This window comes from Salvelinus namaycush, chromosome 1 (genome assembly GCF_016432855.1).
Source record: "Salvelinus namaycush isolate Seneca chromosome 1, SaNama_1.0, whole genome shotgun sequence".
Taxonomy (NCBI): Eukaryota; Metazoa; Chordata; class Actinopteri; order Salmoniformes; family Salmonidae; genus Salvelinus; species Salvelinus namaycush.
In genome coordinates, this window is record NC_052307.1 from 41,409,127 (window position 1) to 41,421,442 (window position 12,316).

Here is a 12,316-nt window from a genome sequence, read left to right on the forward strand (position 1 = left end):
GTTTCTATCAAAGTGCCTTAATACGTTATAATAGTTTCTGCATGTCGTGTTATGTCGTTTCTACTGTAACGTCATGTTTTTTTGTACATTCCTTATAACCGCGGACACGCGATGTAACGTTACTCATTTCATAACATTTATGGTGTTATACTCAATGCTTAGGTATCTAGCTACATTCTCCTATTAGCTCTGGAAAACAATGCTAATTTCGTCAGGGAAGTATTAGCATGTGTTGTATTTCGAAGCTACCCTGGCCTTATGACTCCCAAGTGGCACAGCGTCTCAGTGCTAGAAGCGTCACTACAGAGACCCATCTTCAAATCAAGACTGCGTTTCTATCAAAGTAAGTGCCTAATTACGTTATAATAGTTTCTGTGTCGTGTTATACCGTTTCTACCGTAGCTCACTGTGTATGGAGCATAATATATTTGTGTATATTCCTTATAACCGCGGACACGCTAGGTAACGTTACTCATGTTACTCACCTTTTATGGTGTTATATTCAATCGTGCTTATGTAGCTAGTTACATTATTCTATTAGTTCTGTAAAACAATGCTAAATGCGTCAGAAGTATTGGCATGTTGTATTTTGACGCTACCCTGGAGAAATATCTTATACCACTTGGTCGTTTTCTGAGTGCATTCCACAAAGCTGTTTATCATGTCAGCCTTATCCACTGCCCCCATTTTGAGGTAATAGTCAAGCACGCAGTCTGGTTTGATGGTTCTCTGTCTGGTTTGTTTCTCTCTCCCGTCAGGTGGTCCACCTTCCCTGTGGCCGACATGGTTGCTGTATGGACAGTGGAGAGGACATGGACGTCTCGTTTGTCATGCCACTTTACTGCCAGCTGTTAACATTTCTTATTTTGTATAACGGGTCATTTAGGATGGTAGTAGCGTTGATGAAATGCAGTCATAGCAGCAGAACTAGAAAGCAGTCTTTACTGTCACCAGGAATGTATACATTTCACAAATTGTGGTTGTCCCCCACTCCTGGCTCTCTTATCCTGTAGCTCCAAGGCATAGTGATTGGTCTCTACTATGTCTCCCACCAGCTCCTCTGTCAGAAACAACTTGAAGCACTCTGCCTCAGTTGGAAATGGCAAGGGGCGTTGCACTCCAGACTGGGACTCATCAACACAATCAGCAGGGCCAGGAGGGGTGAAATGGCTGGCAGCCTTCCAGCTACCACAGAACTCCTGTACTTCATCCACTGTCAGTCTGCCACCATCACCACCAGCATCTTCAAAGGGACCTGGGACTTCGTCAGTGGACAAGGGAAATTCAGATTCAGGGTTCTCAGTGGCTACAAGGTTGGGGGGCAGCTCCTCACTCAGTCAGAATCTGATTCCTGACTTTCATACTCTGACTCATTGTCAGAATTTTAAAAAAATCTCCAGAATTTCCACATTTGTTTGTTGTCTCCTTTTGAAAGACATTGCTAATGCTTCAGCTTAGCTCACTAGCTACATACATAAACAACAACACTGAATGGTTTACAGTGAGAGGGTACGTGGTTGACTGCCGGCACGCGCCACTTGTATCAATAAATCACTATCAGAAAATGTTTTGTGTGGCAATTATTTGTGTATTTACGGTTTTATTCACATGTTTTCAAATCTAGGTGACAAATCATGCATTCCGATTCTTGCACAGATTGTAATGGGCACATATTATGTGTGTAAAATACTTTTTTGAAGGTTATACTGATTATGATGAGCTAAGCTAATTCCAGCTGTGTAGCCATGTTTGTTGACATACAATGCATTCTGGGTTCACGTAATCGTCTGTTTGACCAAAGATGTTATAACAAAATGAGGTGAGTAAGAGTTCACTCATTTTTTGAGGACTTCCGGAAATGAATGGTGGGATGTGAACGACGGTAGATGACACACCCCTTCAACATGCATACTATAAACAGACCAAACTCATCTCGTCTTCTCTTATTGTCTTCGATTTCTGTGAGGAAAAAATGCATGGGTGCGCGCTGAAACTAATCGTCGGATTACTTTCGATTTCTAAAAAGTGCTTTACCTAATTATTTCGATCAATGGTGAGCTCACCCGTGATGTGATTAATTATACATAGTAATTGCTATTAGCTAATTCATATTGTAGTTTGTCAGCCGAGAGTTAGAAAATATGACTGCATGTGTTGGGTCAATCTTTCCTCAGTTAGCGCTAGGACAAATGTAGCCTACATTTTTCCGGTTAGGGTGATTGTGTTATGCTATATATACTTCTGTGAATATCTGAACATTGAATCCAAAAATAAACTGCTCACATTCTGGACATAACTTTGTAAGGACTGTGTTTGTGTAAATAATTTCTGAAAAAAGTGTGGCCAACTCAAACGCTGATTGTTGCGTCATTCGAAACTGGCCGTTCTAAATGAGCGTTCTAAATGAGTGTTCTAATCACACGGGTGTGATCGTACGCTTCAGGGACCACTGTAGAACGATCACACCCGTGTGATGGTACGTGTGAAAGGGTTAAGAGACTGGGTCTTTGCACTGCCCTACTCTCTGATTTAAAAGATGCAATGCTGGTCAAGGAAATAAACTCTCTTTGAAGTAAAGGTCTTCACGGGTCCAAAAAGTTGAACCCGTTCTCAAATGGACCTGGGACTTTCCCACCCAGACACGATATGCATACATTTACATTTTTAATATAGAGACCCATGTTACGGAGACTAGCTGGGTTGTTCCCCGAACTCCGTGTGTAGGGACTTGTACAAACCTTGAACAAGGCTATTGAACTTGTCTTTATTATTTCATCCAACATATCATACTGAAACATGGTATCAGAAGTTGCTCGAAAACCACACGTTTGTTATTTTTGTAGCTAAGTGTAGTGTAGGCGCAGTTACGTTCCATATGCGAACACACGCCGTTTCCAACTGTTAACATTAGTCACAACACCGATCAACTCGTTGTTAGCTGACTAGCTAGCATCACTACCTACCTCGATGGCTGAAGGCAAAGAGATCTCCTATTCCATTGCTATGGCAGCAAACATTACGCCACCAAATCCCATGGTTCTCACAGGGGACTGGGATACTAATTGGGACAACTTCAGGGATGAATTCAAAGACTATGCGCTGGCGACCGGTCTACATGAGAAATCCAATGAGGTCCAAGCGTCAACTCTGAGGAGCTTAATGGGCAGCGAATGCAGGCATATCTACTGGCACATTCTCACCCTCACAGCACAACAACAGCGTGATGCAAAGGCTATAATGGGTGCATTGGAGAATTACTTCAAACACGTCAGGAACGTCATTTACGAGCAGTTCGTTTTTGGAAGCTGCAAACAGGAAGAGGGTGAGTCAGTACACAACTTTGTAACCCGTTTGAGAGAAAGATCCGCTACTTGTGAATACGGGTGATTGAAAGATTAATTGATTCGTGAAAAAATAGCACTAGGAATTGCAAATGAGGATACAAACCAGTGTCTACTAAGAGAGAGAGGCTTAACATTAGTAACTGCCATTGAAATGTGCCGCACTTGCCATTGAAAGATGCTGATACTGTTCACGCTGTTGCCAGGCAGACATTCAGACAAAACCAATCGAAGCAGAGTAATTCACCACGAACGGTGAACACAGAGAGCCCCATAGCATGCAAATACTGTGGAAATGCACACGCACAAGGCAAAGAGCACTGCCCTGCCTACGGAAAACTATGCAGAGCTTGTGGAACTAATAATCACTTTGCAAAAGTGTGTCTCAAAAGCAAAAGATGGGTGAGTGATGGCAAGATTCACTATGTTGATGATGTCACTCAGTGTTCAGGGCAGAACAGTGAAAGTGACATTTACATGCCTGAATCTATTGGGGCTGTACACTCAAGAGGGAAGAAATGGTTTGTGACACTACCATTACACAACAAGCAACAACAATGTAAACTGGATTTCGTTGATACACGCAATGTAATGAGCTACAAAGACAAAATCAATCTGGCACCTGACACACATCTCTTGCCCAGTGATACTAGAGTAAAGCTGTACTCAGGAGAGCTAATGAGCTTTATAGGCATCTTTGATACCGAATGTGTTATTCGGGGACGCAAACACAAGCTGGAGTTTGAGATCGTGAAAACCAGTCAACATCCTCTCCTCTCAGGCTCTACATGCGAACGCCTGGGACTGATGCAGTTCACCGTACCAAATGACTTGCACATCGTGGAGCATGTCCAGCCTGGACCCCTGTCCAAAAAACAACTACTCAGCAGATATGACGATGTATTCAACAGGCCCGTTGAATCAGTGCCTGCTCTCATCCAACACTTTGAATTGGATGAGCGTCACTCCAGTCCAGTGTGCTCCTCGCAATGTGCCCATTGCAATGAAAGTGGCTGTGAAGGCCCTGCTGAACAAGTATGAGGCCAATGGCCACATGACATCTGTGACTGAACCAACTGACTGGATCAGCAATATGGTCATAGTGAAAAAAAACAGAGAAGCTGAGGGTCTGCATCGACCCAAAGCATCTGAACCAAGCACTGAAATGTTACTCCAGCCAAAGGGGACTTGGATGCTGCCTCATGCAGGAAGGCCAGCCCATTGCGTTTGCCTCGAGAACGCACAAATTGAGAAAGAGTGCCTCAGGATCGTCTTCTCCTGTCAGCGCTGCCATCACTACTCATATGGTCGAGAGCTGGTCATCGCTGAAACGGACCACAAACCACTCATTGCCATATTCAGTAAACCTCTCCTCAACGCACCCAAGAGGATTCAAAGCATGCTCCTAACTCTGCAGAACTACAGCCTGAAGGTTGTCTACAAGCCAGGAACAGAGATGTACATCATTGACACACTGAGCAGGGCAACAGCACAATGTACAGGCAGAGGCACTGCCATCTCTTCGCTACAGCAGGAACAACAAGATGTTCAACAGATCAATCAGGCAGACTACTTAATGTCACAGATCACGACCTAGCCCAAATTAGGCAACACACTGACAAGGACGAACCCTACAGTCACTGAAGTCCATGGTTCCCACAGGTTGGCCGTAACTGAAAGAGGAGACACCTTTCACAGTGAGAGAATATTGGACCTTTCGAGATGAGATCAGCGTGCAAAACGGCATCTTGTTCAGAGGTCAGAAGGTCATTATCCCCAAATCACTAAGTCCAGAGATGCTTACCCGCATACACTCCAGTCATGTTGGAGGTGAAGCATGCTACCGCCAGGCTTGTGAAACATTATACTGGCCAAACATGCAAGCAGAAATTAAAGACCTTGTCAGCAGCTGTACCACATGCAATGAGTACGCTCATGAACAGCAAAAGGAAACCATGATGTCGCACAAACTGCCCACAAGGCCCTGGCAAATCGTCAGCATGGACTTACTCAGCCACAGATAAAAGGACTATCTTCTCATTTTTGATCACTACTCTGACTTTTGGGAAATTAAACTGCTCCTTGGCTAGTCTGCAGAGACACTCATAAAGCGCTGCAAGGTGAAGTTTGCAAGGCCAGCCTGACAAGGTCATCACAGACAATGGCCCACAATTCACTGCACAGTTCAAGCGTTTTGCCTCAGAATGGGAGTTTGTCCACGTGACCTCCTCTCCAAGACACGCAAAGGCAAATGGCAAGGCAGAGTCAATTGTCAAGATGCAAAAAAACTGTTAAGCAGGGCCTTGCTTGACAGCAATGACCCATGGAAAGCCATCTTACAATGGAGGAATACACCCACCGAAAACATGGACAGCAGCCCAGCACAACGCCTTCTGTCCAGACGTCTGAAGACTATGAAGACCATCCCCATAGCTAACAAGCTACTTGAGCCCTGCGTCATGGTTGGCGTCATGGACAAACTGCGACACAGAAAGCAGCTCGCTAAGTGCTTCTACACCCGGACTGCTCGAGACCTACCAGAGCTGGAGGTGGGTGAAACGATAAGGATGAAACCGCTGACGGGAGACCACACAGGACTTTGGAGGCTGGGCACGTTCCTACAGAGAGTTGCACCACGTTCTTACCTGGTGGATGTTGGTGGCTCCCTCTATCGTCACAATTGGGTGGATCTGCGCGTAGCAGAGCAGACAAACCAGAACACGCCATACACTCACCTGGATCACAGTCCAGGCCTAAGGGCAAGGGGTGCAGAATTGAGACATGAGCCAACTGAAGGTGAGGCTTCTACCACCAAGCTCTCCAGCTCGTGGCCCGAATCCTATCCCTGTTAGTGCCCATACATACTCACGGGTGGGTCGGCTGTGCAAGCCACCAGACAGGCTTACTCTGTAAGCAAGGGACTGTGTTAACTTGTCCTCTGTTTATAAAAAAAAGAAAGAAAAAAAGAGGAAGGTGACAACTGAAGTAAAATAAAATGTTTTTTCAATTCTTATGTTAAGAACTTAATGTTGTGCCGTTATGTTTGCACTTTCTATTGAAAAGGATGATGTTATGGAGTCTAGTAGATAGGTAATCGACTAGCTGGGCTTTTCCCCAGACTCCGTGTGTAGGGACCTGTACAATGCTTGAACAAGGCTATTGAACTTGACATTGGTCTTTATTCTTTTATCTAACATATCATACTGAAACAACCCGTTCCGAATGGACCCGAACACAACTAGACCCATTCCGTATTAACCTGGTCGGATCCAGACCCGGTCCGATCCAAGTATTTTTTTTTAAAGCTACTTTATTAACCGGAGCTGAGTGCGGGAGGAGGGAGAGGGGTGCTGCTCTACCAGGCAGGGGAGGGACCGTACTGTGAACGAGTGACATGGGGAGGAGGGAGAGACAAGAGACAGCAACCAAGCCGGCTCGTGCTATAGTAGACTACAGTAATAGTTGCCATAGCTAAGTTATTTATCATCAAATATGATTACGTAGTACCTGTCTTGGACTGCATCAAACCGGGACGAGAAGCTAGTTAATAAGCTAGCTAACGTTAGCTAGCTAGCCTAACTGAGGCTCCAATGCATGCGCTTTTTGATCCTACAGTTACACATAACAACTCCATTCAGACAATTAAGTAGCAGCCTGCCTACCTGATGGCTCTTGGTAGTTGTAGCCTATCCTTCTCCTTTAACTTTTAATTCCGTCATTTTAATTCCATCTTCCATTGATTAGATATCTCCTAACTTCTTTCACACATGGAGCGAGGCAATATGAATGTGTAGCCTATTGCCGCTTTGATGACTTATGATTGGCCAACAACAAGATACACGTGCCATGCTCCACTCTAGTGAAACGCAACAGCAACAGCTGCATAATACAATTTCTCTACTGCAGAGAATCTCTCTTTACTGCAGCAGTCATGTTCGGAAATGCATGGGCCCTTCTGGACAGAGACCTGTGACAATCAGATCTGAATCAGATCCATGACATTATTTACAATTCTGGATCCGCACTGGTCTCGGTATTCGAGTACAGGTGGATCCATGAAGACCTCTACTAGGAAGCTGGTAAATGCAATGGCAATATATTGACTGTACTGTAGTTACAGTGTAAACAGTGCCACATGTTTAAATGAAACAAGTTCAAAAGTTATTTTTCATCATGAAGCATGCCCAGTCCTTTTGGTCTCCTTGGCCTACACAGAAATATAGGTTGTGCTCCTGCAATCCTCATTGGAGAGTGCACGCCTCAGTGTCAAATCTAAATGCACACACCATTGGAGCAGAAGATCAACAGAACTCCCTCAGTGACTAATTTTAAACAACTCTATATCTTTTGTTTTAAATGTGCACAAAAAGTGGCATAGCCCCATATTGATAATGACTTTAAACGATAACACTAACTATTTGGCATCGTCACGCTAGTAGTCTTCGGTGGCCAAGGGGATAAGTGAATCGATTTTGGCTTCTTCTGACACCTTCTCTGGTCGTTATCGTCATCATCATCAGGATTATCATCACCACCACCATCATCATCATCCTCAACATCATTATCATCATCCTGTTATTATCTAGTCGTTACCTGATACTTACCTGATGCCAGAACAGAACATAGTTGGCCGGAGGTGCTCCTCTCCTTTTCCCGCCAAAACAAGATGGCCACGCCCCTGTTCCAGTCTGTGGGAAACACACAAAGATGGATTTCCCCAGGGGGCTCTCAGTGACAGCAAATCAGATTGGTACAACAGGAAACTACTGAGCCCAAATGGCAGGAAAGAGAGAGGGAGGGGGGGGGGGGGGGGGGGGGGGGGGGGGGGGGGTTGAGCAACAGAGAGATGGAAGAGAGAGAGAGAGATGAGAAAGAGAGAGGGAGAAATAAGAGGTATGACTCAACACTTTCCACTCCACTAATCTCAGAGACAACCAGGGCAGAGGATAGAGGTCTGAAGCCATGGGTAGTGTCCCAAATGGCACCCTACTCCATAAATAGTGCACTACGTTTGATCAGAGCTGCCCCTATGGGCCCTGGGTGTCATTTGTGATGAAGCCATGGTGTTGTAGTTCAGTTTGATTAAACTAATCGGACCTGGCTCCAAAACAACAACATGATCTTTCACATGGAACCACTGCGCTGGAATGGAATCCTGTAAAATGGTAATAGCGTTGACCATCCTGTTCTGTTGTTCTGTTAAAGAGCAACTGCCCCTAAAAAACTACTTCTCATTTAGAAAACAGCCTATGTGGTATCGACATGAGTCAGAAGCATTTATTCTCTGTCAGAATTTACTTCAAAGTGTAAATAGGATAATTTTGGTCACAAAGTCAGTCTCGTCCAAAACAGAGTGAAGGTTGGGTTTGTTTCAATCCTGCCCACATGCCCACAGCTGGCAGCACACAAGTAATCATCAATTCGGAGAGCAGCTGAACACAACCCGACTGTAATGCCTGTGGTAAATTTGGGTTGACTTTGGCTATCACTATGGGGCTAGCTAGGGACCAAATTACACAATGTACATGGGACAATATGTAAAAATTCCAATAGCTCCAAATGTCAATGACTTAACCCTTTACACTTATGGGAATTAGGCTATATGGATAGGACTAAATTGAAATGTTTCTTACAGAAGAAATATGAAATGCATAAGCGTTAGTGTTGTAACATTCACCACATCTATCCCAGTTCAAATGTTTAAGATATGAGTGCATTGGTCTGCAGGACCCCAAACCGATTCAAAAATCAATTCAAACATTACAAATCGCTGGTTCACTAAAATGTTGGCTGGAATTACTTTCTTTCTACCTTCCAAAAATACCTCTCATCTTTTCTGACATCTGCGTCCTCTCCTTTAGTGTCGAACTAAGCATGTAATTATGTTGACAGTCATTGATCTGCAAGTTTACATGCCGTACAACCCCAGGCAATATCAGTAGCCAAGTCGAACTGCACACTGTGCGCAGCTTCACCCTGACCAACGAGAGGTAGGCCTATTCCTGATCTGGTATGTCTGCTCCTCACATTCAGCTTTCAAATGTTTGCAAAATGGCTTGTGCAATATTAGGCTTCATTAGTTGAATGACAACCAATATAATTTGCTAGGTTATTTCTTATCAAATGTGAAAATGATGTTTTACCAGAATTAAAGTAGCCTAAGGGTACTGCTGGAGACAACTCATCCCACTGGGCACACCAGGTCATTTCAAAAGTGGAAATGTGGGTAATAGTTGGTTGAGACCTTGATGAATGAGATTTCAACCTTTATTCACCACTCAAAAAGACAGCCAACAGTTATTTAATTTCGGTACTATCGAGTTTGAAAGCTATACGAGACCAATAATTGAGTACATTTAAATATTGAAGTGAGGTTGAGAACATATCACGATCTCATTTGAACAAAACACCATTTATTGAGCAGGGACGATGACCAATCCACGAAGTGTGTTGATTAGATGTATAGATGTAATTGTCATTTTGTGATGTAGGCATCTTCACATTAAATAAGGAAAACAGCCGGAACTAAGAAAAGGAAAACAAACTGCATCAACCAGGACCTTTCTGACGTTGCACACTCTTGAAAAGCACCATGCTCTGTATAATACAATTTTACTCATAGTGCAAAATGTATCTTCCTGTAACGATAGTCGTCATATTCCTCCTCCTCAGACGAGGAGAGGAGAGAGGGATCAGAAGACCAATGTGCAGCGAGGTATGTAGACATCATGAATTTATTAGACAAGACGAACACTGAACCGAACTATACTTGATAAATACAAAATAACAAACAGACAACGTAGACTGACCTGAACATGCAAACTACATAATGAAGAACGCACGAACAGGAAAGAACGAACGAACGAACGAGACGAGACAGTACCGTGTGGTGCAATAAACACAGACACAGCGACAATCACCCACAAACAAACAATGTGAAACCACCTACCTTAATATGGTTCTCAATCAGAGGAGATGAAAACCACCTGCCTCTAATTGAGAACCATATCAGGTCACCCATTTACCAACATAGAAACACATAACATAGAAATGCCCACCCACACTCACGCCCTGACCGACTAACACATACAAAACAACAGAAAACAGGTCAGGAACGTGACACTTCCAGACTTAGGGTCTATACAAATGTTAGCTATAGTAACTTGGAACAGCATTGTGTAAACCTTTGTCCATGTAAAAACTGTTATGCAAATGTTTTCTGTCAAAGTCAAAAAATGAAAATGTATTGCACCAGAAAAGAGATGTACAAGCGAATAAAAATATATTTTAAAAAAGCCCAAAAATTCATTTCTGGCACAGGCTTCTGGAAACGAATTAGATATACAATAACCCCAAAAAAAGGCACTGTCAGAACAGGTTTTGATGCTTTTAACTTCTTAAGAACTTTAAGAAGTCTTTCATCTCCATACTCATTGGCCCTCCCACTGCTCCCTTTGCGCTCAGGTGCATATTTTAGGGACGTTAACATCGCCTTCAGTATTTCTGCCTCTGTTGCCTTTGATTTGCTCAGACTCACACCTGCTGTAAAGGGGGAAAACAAATATTAGCTAGAAGGTATTCAAATGTCATGTAAAATGTCATGATTTGGACTCAACTATACCAACCGTACCTAGTAATTAGCATTGCAGGCTACCATACTTCGATAACTTGGAAGCAGTATTGGCTGGGGGTGGGAGATTACATTCCTCATGAGATTCTAAACACACAACAATATACAGAATAAAAACCATGCAAAGTATATTGAATGTACACAAACTGTCAATGTCTGTTTAAGCATACCAGTTATAAATTAAAGTTTATCTTGGAGATCTCCACTTCACTGGCTTTGGTGATTTCGACGTCTTCACAATGCTGTTTTGATTCTGAATGGGTTGAGGGTTTGAACAATTAAAGTTTTTAACTTATTGCATTTTCAAGTATAATGTATGCCAGAAGGGCGTGGGCCGCAATCGAACCCACGCCGACACGGTTGGCCTATATGTGCACACTGAAGGCAGTGGCCCTAAACGCTAGACGCCCCCAGGCCACAATTTAACTCAATTTTGACAGTTCATTCCTAACCTTATGATACAAATGACACTTGTATGTCGTAGCCTTGTTTTGTCACCCTTTCCACTCGTAAAATGGCAGATTTGGGCACTGATAAAGTCAAACCAACTTTGTCATGGTTGCACAACTGCAGGCTGAAGCTAATAATTGGCGAAAGAATTTGGCTAACTCTTCCCACCTGCGAACAGACACACGAAACACCCACATCAAACCACACCCCGAAACCAACTCACATTTGAATTCAGCCATAGCCGCTAGCATTTCTTAATGAGCCATATTTAAAACGAGGCCAAATCAGGAAGTTCAGCCACCCTTTAAGGATTCTGAGAATGTTCACTGTATTCTTGTAAATAGAACACTCACCACTGACTAAAATCTCAGAAAATGTTTTCTTCTGAAAGCTGTGAGAGTCTGCATGGCCTTCAAAGGGTGGTTGTATAAAATGGTCCCTTCTACCATCTCGAGTTCATTACGAAAATGCAATTTCTTCCCAAGTACGAACAGCATGAGAGGTTTCATCTGTGTGTGTGTGTGTGTGTGTGTGTGTGTGTGTGTGTGTGTGTGTGTGTGTGTGTGTGTGTGTGTGTGTGTGTGTGTGTGTGTGTCTCTGTGTGGGGTACATTGAGAACAAACCTTGGTTTCCAAGTTTTCCGACAACACCGTAAACATCATCTGATGAGTGTCCTTTCATTTTGTCCCTCCAGAGAATGCAGCGTCTCCTTGGAGTGCACCGCAGCGCACCATATGAGCGGAGTAAATACTGTAGCTCTTGATGGAAAACATACTTGACTTAAGTATAAAATGACACCCTATTCCCTGAATAGTGCACTTGTTTTGACCAGACCCCATAGGGCCCTGGTCAAAAGTAGTACACGATAGGGAATAGGGTGTTATTTGGGACACAG